The sequence below is a fragment of the Branchiostoma floridae genome, chromosome 5, assembly GCF_000003815.2.
Source record: "Branchiostoma floridae strain S238N-H82 chromosome 5, Bfl_VNyyK, whole genome shotgun sequence".
Taxonomy (NCBI): domain Eukaryota; kingdom Metazoa; phylum Chordata; class Leptocardii; order Amphioxiformes; family Branchiostomatidae; genus Branchiostoma; species Branchiostoma floridae.
The window spans coordinates 23,935,221-23,945,793 of NC_049983.1; the positions used below are offsets into that span (position 1 = coordinate 23,935,221).

General features: G+C 44.6%; 1 long non-coding RNA gene across 1 annotated transcript; it reads left to right on the plus strand.

Moving 5' to 3' along the window:
- The first annotated feature begins 7,604 nt into the window (after positions 1–7,604).
- Positions 7,605–8,930, plus strand: LOC118416602. The gene is made up of 4 exons (XR_004831230.1): positions 7,605–7,705; positions 8,185–8,283; positions 8,647–8,748; positions 8,872–8,930. It is a non-coding gene; the product is annotated as an uncharacterized LOC118416602 (long non-coding RNA).
- The last annotated feature ends 1,643 nt before the right edge of the window (positions 8,931–10,573 follow it).

The following is a 10,573-nucleotide window of genomic DNA, read 5'->3' on the forward strand; positions in this document are numbered from 1 at the left end:
GATGCTGACTGAGTGAGAGTGGGTGAAAGTTGAGTAAAACTAAAAATGAGTGAGTGACAGTGAAAGTGAGCTTTCGTGTGTGCATATTATTTTCGCATAAGGCAAAAGTTTATCAGTAAATGTTAACTGATCCCTGGCTTCATGTCAGCAATATTTTAAACAATTTTGAAGATCATAGTTATATTCACCCCTGAGTTGAAGTGGCTCCCATGTGGACTATAACCTTACATCTGGTGATGAAGGGTCAAAGTCCCAGTCTGCATGTTTGTACCCGTTTGCTTGCTGATGTGGCAATCAGGCCGCCATGTTGTAATTTTGAATTTTCCAGTCTTTTAAGCCAATATGGCAGGCACCTGAACACCATCAGGGATCCAAGAAATAGTTGTCTGCTAACTACGAGGTATGGTCTTAAGGATTGTACATTATATTTACAATGTACGTACTAGGGGGAGGGCTGGTGCACTGGTAGGGAGGGTCATTAAGATTTTTTTAATGGGGGAGGGGCATTGAAAAACTTTTTGAGCTTGAGGATGGCCATCTTTAGATTAGCTTAGCACGCCAGCAAAATTTGTCCATCAAAGTATAGAAAGTCATCTCAGAGGGTCAACATCTCAGAGGGTCAACATTTTCCCTGGACCTACGTATACTATTTTTAAACACTTAAAGTGAAGACATGGTTGAAGGTCCTGACGTAGGCCCCAGCTGGCTAAATGGTTGTCCCTTTGCTATTTTTCTCCTCCATCCCACACTCTGAATATCCTGCAGTCCCTTACCATCATGTTGTATTTGCATGTCAATCCCGTCATGTACCAGATCAAACCACTGTTTACTGGATTTTTATGAGACTGACAGTATTGTCTAGTGCATTGACTGTTAAACTTTGAACAGCAGTTTGATCGTCTCATTTTCTCAAGTACATGTATACAATTAGACAGTGGCATCAGTAACTTAACAGCAGTGTCAATAGCATTTTTCAAGTATTGCTAATTTATTTATATCATCCAGATCTGTTTGTAAAAAAGCAAAGAAGACATCTAGACACCCTGTGACTCTAGATCTGTGTTGTCCATTCTGTGTTGCCCCCAGAGATGGACCTGGACACGTTCTTCAGGGCTGTGGAGGAAGGTGACGTGCAGACTGTGAGGGAGGGGCTGGAGGCTGGGGTGGATGTCTATGCCAGGAGAGACTCATGGGTAAGGATGCTGATTTTCATTGATCAAACTAAAGGTGCATGGGAGTTCTGATACATCAATGTTAATTAATGTGATTAGCATTTTGATGGAATGGTAACAAACTAGCAGCAACAAGTTATTTTGGCTTTTTTATCTGCACAATATTTTGTAGTGCATACGTACTGTTGTCATTGTTGACAATTGATGACTTGATGATATGTCAACTGCTGAAAAACTATAATTTCAATGTACCTTGTTACAAAAAAACAGTAATTCGAGCCAAACTGCCTATATTCAGCAGTGTGATTAATGTAATTCTGACAGGAAACTGCAGATTTGTAAGATATGATATGATTTAGAGTGAGAGCATCTCTATGCAGAAATTTAATGTCAGCAAACAAAGCAGAAATTATTTCAGACATACCCAAATGAGATTTACTGTGCCTGACACATGGTTAAGCTCAGAAACCACCGTCAAGGTGTAAGGAATCCAAGACCAACGTGAAAGTGAATGTTACATGGCACAACGCCACTGATATTCACATAAAACATTTTGTGACACTGATAGCGTTCAGGCATGACTTTTACAGCGGGGTTAAATTTGTTAAAGGTCACAATGATGGACATATTCAGTTGAATAATTAAGGGTTAATGACCCGCCCCGAGGTGTATATGATGTCATAACGCCTGGTCCTTTGCTATAACCACCGAATAAAACCACCTCGTTCGCTTCGCTCACTCGGTGGTTTTATTCGGTGGTTATAGCAAAGGACCAGGCGTTATGACACCATATATACCGAGGGACAGGTGGGTCATTAACCCTATTATCATATAGCCTACCCACACTGACCCATTTAAGAGTAGATTAGAGTAGAGTAGAGTAGAGTTTCCAGTTGAGTAGGAGCAACAAATTCTTTTCTTAAACATACATCTTTTATTCAGTACATACATTTGAACAGTGAATTTGAACAACATAAAACTTGTACGTGAAATGTATTTCTGTTCCAAGGGTTAAAATAAGAACAAAGTCGATTCATTATGTTACAAACTGTTGCACGCTCCGTATTTCTCCACTCGCCCATTCTCCAGTTTGTCGAGTTTGTTCGTATCAGGCGCTAAATCTCTGCCGGCTTTCCTGATGTATTCCGGGATCCCTGTGCTTCACAGCTCTTGAGAATCTCGTTCACTACGAACCCAGACACGACTTCTCCGAAGAAAGGTAGCATTTTGGTCCTCCAGCTCCATGACCGCTACTCAATGGCGGACCGTGGTGTTATTGTGGTCTGAACTTGAATGGGCGGGGGTGCAAATAATTTTATTTTCCATTTGCAGTTTAAATTGGACATGACTTGAAATAGATTTTATTGTCTTAAATATTATAGGTAATTCAATGTTGTTTTAAGACAGCAAATGTTTTCTTTGAACAAAGAAACACGCACTACCGATGTTAATAGAGGGAGCTATCCCCCCTGCCATGCCTGTACTTATTCCCCTATCTTGGCAGATGGACGATTCCTGGATATCTCATTCTGATTGGCCAGCGTGCTGTTTGTCTGTCCTCCTGATTGGTTTAAACTTTCAAAAGTTTTATCACATGTGATAATCAAAAATTTAATGCACGGCTGTTACGGCGTCATAACCAGCATGAAATGGGGCCTTCTGATTGGCCCACGTCCCCTGGCTATATGATAATTAATAATATCTTTTGTATTGATACAACAAGATACACTGTATGTGCTCCTCATTAACAAGAAGAAAGATATAAATGAACCATTATTCAAAGACATTTTGAAAATCATCTCAAACTTTTGAAATGAGAAACTAAGTGCTATTTGATGACACGTTTGTACTTTTTCATAGCATTTTATTACAGTATACTGACTGTCTGTGGGCAGACATCTTGTAACCCTAAGTTATTTTGACAGTCTCAACTTTTGTTCTATCCAGGAATACCAGACATCCCTGCATGTGGCCAGTGTGTGCGGGCAGACTGAGGTAGCAGAGCTTCTGATAAAAAATGGGGCTAACCTGGAGGCGAGAAACTTGGTAAGTAGCTGTAACCCTGCTCTCATTTTTCCTGACCTGTACCGGGACAATGGTGACCATGGTACCCCTGTCACAACACTCTCAACGTTATTAGTTACAAGTATCTACTAATTATCCCTTCAGTTACTGTCCGAACTGTTGTTCTATCCAGGTATACCAGGTACCCCTGCATGTGGTCACTGCATTTCTTTTGTATGAGAGTCTTGTACCCCTGTCCAGGACACACACATATTTGTTCACAACTGCATTACAGTGTAGTAATATGATCTGTTTTCAAATTGACAGTTTCAGTTGTACAAACTTCCCCCATGAATTCACTGTTTTACTTTCACTTACCAAGTCGCGTGTGTAGAATGTCACCCATCAAATCAAGTCAGTGTGGTAGATAGTATTATATGCACTCTCCTTTCATACAGGAATGACAAGGCTGATGGGCTTGGTAAGGATTTATTGGCGCAAGGCAATTCCACGGGTGGGTGATGTGGGAGAAGAAACGTGACTTCTCTCTAGCAAGGCTGGGGGCAACTGCTCTCCCATTGGTGGGGGTCGGAGGTCAGCTAATTAAATGCTTTGACCCCTGTGGCCCAAACCACCCCAATTATCTGCACTCTCCTTTCATACAGGAATGACAAGGCTGATGGGCTTGGTAAGGATTTATTGGCGCAAGGCAATTCCACCAAGAACCAAGCCCGAAGGGAGTTTAGTGTGGGGTTGCCCGCGGGGGCAACGGGGGGGGAGAGTGCAGAGAAAAGGGGAGGTGAGAGCAGCCGCCCGTCTATACCTGTCGGGGTACAATAAGTAAACAACCCGATGCGAGAAGAATAACATGTGTACAGTGATAAGGAACTACGTCTATAATACCTGAGCTAGAAGACTATGGTAACCCAACAACAAGAGGTAATAATATGATAAACAGGCGAGGAACCAATAATAAGCGTAATAACAAGAACAGTAGAAAATACATAACAAAGGCATAACAGAATACATAACAAAATGCGATATGAATACCAGATAGGAGATCTACGTAATAAGTTGGCAGCGTCTACAACAGCTAATGCCTATAATCCTGACAAGAAGTTCTACGGAGGTAGCAATCTACATAGTAAGGACCGTGAAGAGTTGTCGGAGAAGCCGGGGAGGGGAGGGGTTGGTTACGGTTCGAGGAGTCCGGCCCTGATGTTTTCTGCGATCAGGAGGCCAAAGGATTTGCGTTGGGCTAGCGAGGAGTCTAGGTAGACTTCAAAGGCGTCCGAGGACCAGTCGCCTCGGAGTTTGATGAGCTGAATGTCGGCCCCGCAGCGCCAGGCGAAGGTGGCCCCGCCTCGGCGGAAGCTGTGTCCGGAGTACTGTGCGGCTGGGAAGCCTGCGGAGGTGAGGAGAAGTTTGAGGTGTTTAACTAGTGAGTCGTGGGTGAGAGACACCAGGCCGTGCTTGGCACTGGGGACCAGGAAGGCCGGAGCATGTGGTGAGACCGTGGGAAGGACGGAGCACATGTTGAAGTAGGCTTGCTTCGGGCAGAGCGGGTGACCCGGAATCGCCGCCACTGGAAGCAGAAGGACTCTGTTGCGGAACTGAATGGTTTTAGACCAGGTTACGTGCACGACCAGGCCGTCGTCTGTGATGGAGATGGCATCTCGCGTGAGGTGCTTGGCAGGGTCGAAGGCCGTGTGGGTCTTCGGGAGCAGGTTGGATTTGCGTAGGAGGGTGAAGAATGCTATGGAGAAGACGGCCCAGAGAGTAGCATGCAGTGGTCGTCGCAAGTCGAGGAGCGCGTAGATCTTCAGGAGGACTCCCGGAGTGATGGGGAGTTTCCTCTGGGGAGACCAGTTTCAGAGTGAAGGTACTGTCAGGCGGCGACAGTCCGTGGAAGAGGTGGAGTTGCTTGACACCGTGCAGGTAGATCTCGATGGTTTGCACGCTACGCAGGGAATGAGACAGGAATTGAGCGTAACGTACCAAAGTGCGGGGAGGGCCGGGAGCTGGAAGTGTTTGCAGAAGAGTAGAAACGCCCTCCACTGTGTCTGGAGGTTTTGGTAGGTCCCAGGAGCGAAGGCAGAGCGCCTGGCGTGCTCTATCTGAAGGTCGAGAAGACGGAGCTGGGACGACTGGCCTGAAAAAGATCACAAGTCGGTAAGTAACCGGAAGTCTTTACTCTCGACCACGACGCTGGACGTATGGACGCCTGCGGTCAAGCGATGGAATTCGTTTCGGTGATAGGAGGAGAGGTGCCAGTGGCTAAGGTGATCCGCCAGCCTGTTATGTACACCCGGGATGTGTATGGCTCTGATCTCGAACTGGGCGAGCGCGGCACACAGCCAGAGGTTCCGGGAGGGACACACCATTGTACGACGGGAGAAACAGGCGCCACCAGGCGAGGTCTTTCCGAAATTCATCATCGAGTGGGAGTCGCTGGTGTTTACTGCGGAAACTTCGAAGGAACAGGATCATCCTGGAGACAAACAGCCTGCCCGGCCGCACGCAGCTGGCGATGAAGTGTAGTTTTCCCAATAGAGACTCTACTTCCCTCTTGCGAGCGCTTCGCTTCTGGTCCCAGCAGTGTATTTCGTCCAGCGTGGCTGCTAAGCGGTCCGGGGTGACCTCGAGCGTCATACGTAGGGAGTCCACTATCCGCCCGAGGAACACCATTCTGGTTGTGGGCGGGACGGCTTTCCCGGCCGCTTCGATCAGTCCCAGCGTAAGGAGCAGCTGGCCGAGATGCAGGAATGCCTGGGCGACGCGCTCTGGAGTGTCCGCTCCCCCGAAAACGTCCAGATAGTTGACGCTGGAGAAACCCGCCTGTTGATGAACGTGCGTGACGGCATTTGTAACGCGTTGACACAGAAACCCCCCGCTGCGTATTCCGAACGGGACGGCGACGTCGGCATAACGGAGGTCGTTCCAGCAAAAACCAAGGAGGTGATAATCGCCAGGGTCCACGTATATCTGTCTGTAAGCTCTCCGTAAGTCCCGTTTATACATGAGGCAGCCGGGTCCGAGCTTGACGACGATGGCCGTGAAGTCGTCTATGGAGGGGTAACGAAGTTTGAAAGTCTCCCCTAGATACTTGTCCGTAGGAATTCCCGCGTTCACGGAGGATGAATCTGGAAAACTGAAATCTACGACGATACGTCTGCTTTCCGAATCTTTCTTAGGCACGGTCTGGAGGGGACTGCAGACCAACGTCTCTCGGAAAAAGTTGTCAGAGATTGGGCCGATTGTGGCGCCGTGTTGTAACTCGGTGCGGATGTAATTATCAACATGCTCAGCATACCGGACGGCGGAGGGGTGATTTGTTCTCGGGACCTCCGGTTGCTCAGATGAGGCGTAATTGATGGGGAAACCATACTCTATCAGATCACACAGTTCACTGTCCTGGTAGCCCGCGAGAAGATGACGCCAGGCTGGAACGTTTAATTTAGAGGGGACCGGAATCCTGGCTCCCTGATAATTGGGTAGTCCAGAGGAGCGCACAGTGTGATGCCAGTGACTGAAGTCAGCCAAGCGTGGAGCAGGAGCCGATGGTCGTCCGGGGAGTAAGGCCACGTCGACGGCCGGAGACAAAGAAAGTGCGTCTGTCACGTGAGGAGAGCCACTATGCTGTCCGGAGAGTGACGGGTGAAGCTCTTCCGACAACTCCCCCGGTGAGGGTTTTACATTGACAGAGACAGAAAACGGCTGTAGGCTATCAGATACATGTGCGAACAACTCAGGCGAACGTTCATGTGCTAACTGACCAGTAGTATCTAACTGACGTACATTATCTAACAGGTTCTTTCCCGTCATTAGGTCTACAATGTCTGGACTACCAATGTTTACAATGTCGAACTCATTAGTCGTGGGACCGCCCATGTGGCTGGGAAACATGTCAAAACAATCAACACAGGGGCTATCCGAAGCCAATTGGCGGATGTCTACGTCGGTTTTCAAAGCACCGCTCTCACAGGAGGGGAACGTCTCAAAACTAACCGCACAAACGCTATCCTCAATAGAAGTACATGAATCAACACAGCTTCCCTCGTGGAGGGGGATCGTTTCAAAACGATCGGAACAAACGCTGTTTGAAAGTTCATCTGTGTTGAGTAGAAGTCATTATTGAGCTGGTTAAACTGTAATATACAACACAAAATTGTATTCACCCACATTTTCGACTGAACGGCACCAGTCTTTTGTATTTACATTGTACTGACAAATGGAGATCTTTTGAATAAACAAATTAGCAAATTCTTTACGGTGTAAAAATATATTTTTTCCCTCTCTTTATAGTGATGACACAATTGTGACAAAATACAATCACCATCACCACTAGGTCGACCTCTTCATGAATGAGCCTGAACAGGGAGAGACATTTCATGTTACACAGACCACCTTTATTACTTTTCTCTGTACAGGACCAGTACACTCCCCTCCATGAAGCAGCTGCTGGGGGCCACACTGGGACTTGCGAGCTTCTGATTCGTTCTGGGGCTGATGTTACGACCAAAAATAAGGTGATACATATTTGCTTACAATGAAGACGACTGCATACATGTTATTGGGTGTAAAATACAGTTGGACCAGGGCACTCCCCTCCATGAAGCAGACGTTACGACCAAAGATAACTTAAAGGTGATTTATATTTGTTTCAACTAACCTTTATCATACATTTTTCTATGATTAGTACCAGTCCTCACCCCTGCATTTGGCTTTTGCCGAGGGCACGCTGAGCTACTGTTTTGTTCTGGATGTGATGTTATGACGGAGGATGCAATAAAACTTAGTTTAACTTATTTTCAAATGGACCTTTAGATTTATATATGGATGTAATTGCCATCTTCTGTAATGTTACATTGAAGTCTACACAAGAACAATGCATCATGTAACAATAACACTGACTCAAAAACACCAGGGATAATCTAAACTAATTGGGCATTGGCAAAGTTATGTCATTAACATGACTATACTTCCCATGTCTGTCCTCCCTGTACAGTTCCAGTCCACTCCCCTGCATAAAGCTGCTGCTGGGGGTCATGACCGGATATGTGAGCTTCTGATTCGTTCTGGGGCTGACGTTACGACCAAAAATGAGGTGATTTATATTTGTTTCAACTAACCTTTATCATACATTTTTTTCTATGAATAGTACCAGTCCTCGCTCTTGCATCTGGCTGCTGCTGGAGGGGACACTGAGCTGCTGATTTGTTCTGGAGCTGATGTTATGACGCAGGATGCAATAAAACATAGTTTAACTTATTTTGAAATGGACCTTATTAGATTCATATATGGATGTAATTGTCTTCTGTAATGTTACATTGAAGTTTACACAAGAACAATGCATCATGTAACAATAACACTGACTCAAAAACAACAGGGATAATCTAAACTCATTAACTCAATAAACTCTGAATACGTGTTATCAAGTTGGGCATATTGGTCTGTCCTCCCTGTACAGGACCAGGCCACTCCCCTGCATAAAGCTGCTGCTGGGGGCCACGACCGGACTTGTGAGCTTCTGATTCGTTCTGGAGCTGACTTTAACTTCACCATAAACACGGTGATGTACATTAGTTTTGCTTAAAATTAATATGTGAATAAATGAATTGGACGTTGTTGATGTTATGTTGTACTATAACACAACTAACTACATGTACTAACGCTGTCCGTCTTCCCTGTACAGGACCAGGACACACTCCTACATCGGGCAGCTGGTAGGGGTGACACCAGGACCTGTGAGCTTCTGATAAGTTTGGGGGCTGACGTTATGGTCCAGAATGAGGTGAAACAAACTTGTTTGAAATAGACTTAACAAGATCTAAAATGTATGTAATCTTCTTCTGTCACAGTAGTAACTTTAAATCTAAGACTGCACAAAAACATTGCATCATAACAATCAAAATCTACATCTGTATGATTTACATATCACCATTTTGTATGTAACAATCATGTTCAAACTCATTACCTATCTGTGTCACATTTTATTGCCCACAAGTTTAACAAGTTTTAACTACGGATTGTAAAAATCATGATAGTACAGTTTACAGTAGAAGCCGTTTAATTGCACAGTCCCCATTTGCCAGCGTATGCAATTATCCAGGTGGGGCAACAATGCAAAGTTATCCAGCTGGACAGCGATTTTGAGATTCTGTGCAATTAACAGAAGCCACAGTGCCTTAAACACAGTACCCCTGAGTCTATACTGGTTTCTTTGGCTGCCAAGTGAACACCAAAAATGTAAATGTTTAAGCCATATTTCTAGACAAATATCAAAGCTAGTTCAGCAGTGAGGAAGAAATTTCCATTTGCAAACAAAATACTTAAATTGGAGGGATTTTGCTTTGACATTTTGAAACCAGTGTGGAAAGACTCATAGACTCATTTATCAGCTCCAGCTATTATTCCTCCTAGTAGACAGGACTAGGAATTTTCAAACTGTACGATAGGGCACTGTACATGAAATTATGTGAAAAGAACTTCCTTATTGCTGTTGCCCTGGTTTTCTAACAGTTTAATGTGAATGCATAGATGCAAACTTGGGCATTGGCAATGTTGCTTACTCTTCCTGTCTTCCCTGTACAGGACCAGAACACACCCTTACACAAGGCTGCTGCTAGGGACCACACTGGGATTTGTGAACTTCTGATTCGTTCTGGGACTGATGTTATGGTGAAGAATAAGGTGAGTCACTTGTTTCAAGTAGACTCTACGTAATATTTGTCTGCTGCTGTAATTGTACATTGAAACATACACAAGAATACTGCATCATGTATTTAAACAATCACACTCAAAAACAACATGGATACATAAATGAATATCCGTCCCTGTACAGCACCAGTCCACTCCCTTGCATAATGCTGCTGCTGGGGGCCACGACGGGACGTGAGCTTCTGATTCGTTCTGGTGCTGATGTTATGGTTCAGGATGAAAGAATTTCAATTATGGACCCCACATTTTTAACTCTATGGACATAATATTTGTCTGCTGTAATTTTACATGGAAACCTATATGTAACAATCATACTCACTCTACTATTGAATATTAATCAATAACTCAATAAAATGTGAATACATTATTAAGTTGGGCATTGGCAATTTTATGTCATTAACATTATAATATTCATATATATACTTAACATGTCTGTCCTTCCTGTACAGTACCAGTCCACTCCCCTACATCTGGCTGCTGCTAAGGGCCACACTGGGACTTGTGAGTTTCTGATTCATGCTGGAGCCGATGTCAAAGCCATATCCAAGGTAATGTTATTGATATAATATATATTATTTGTTTGAATTTTTTTATGTGAATACAAAATTAATGTTCTCGAATACAAAGTTGGGCATTGGCGATTTTACTTTTAACTAGAGTTCCACGAACACATACCT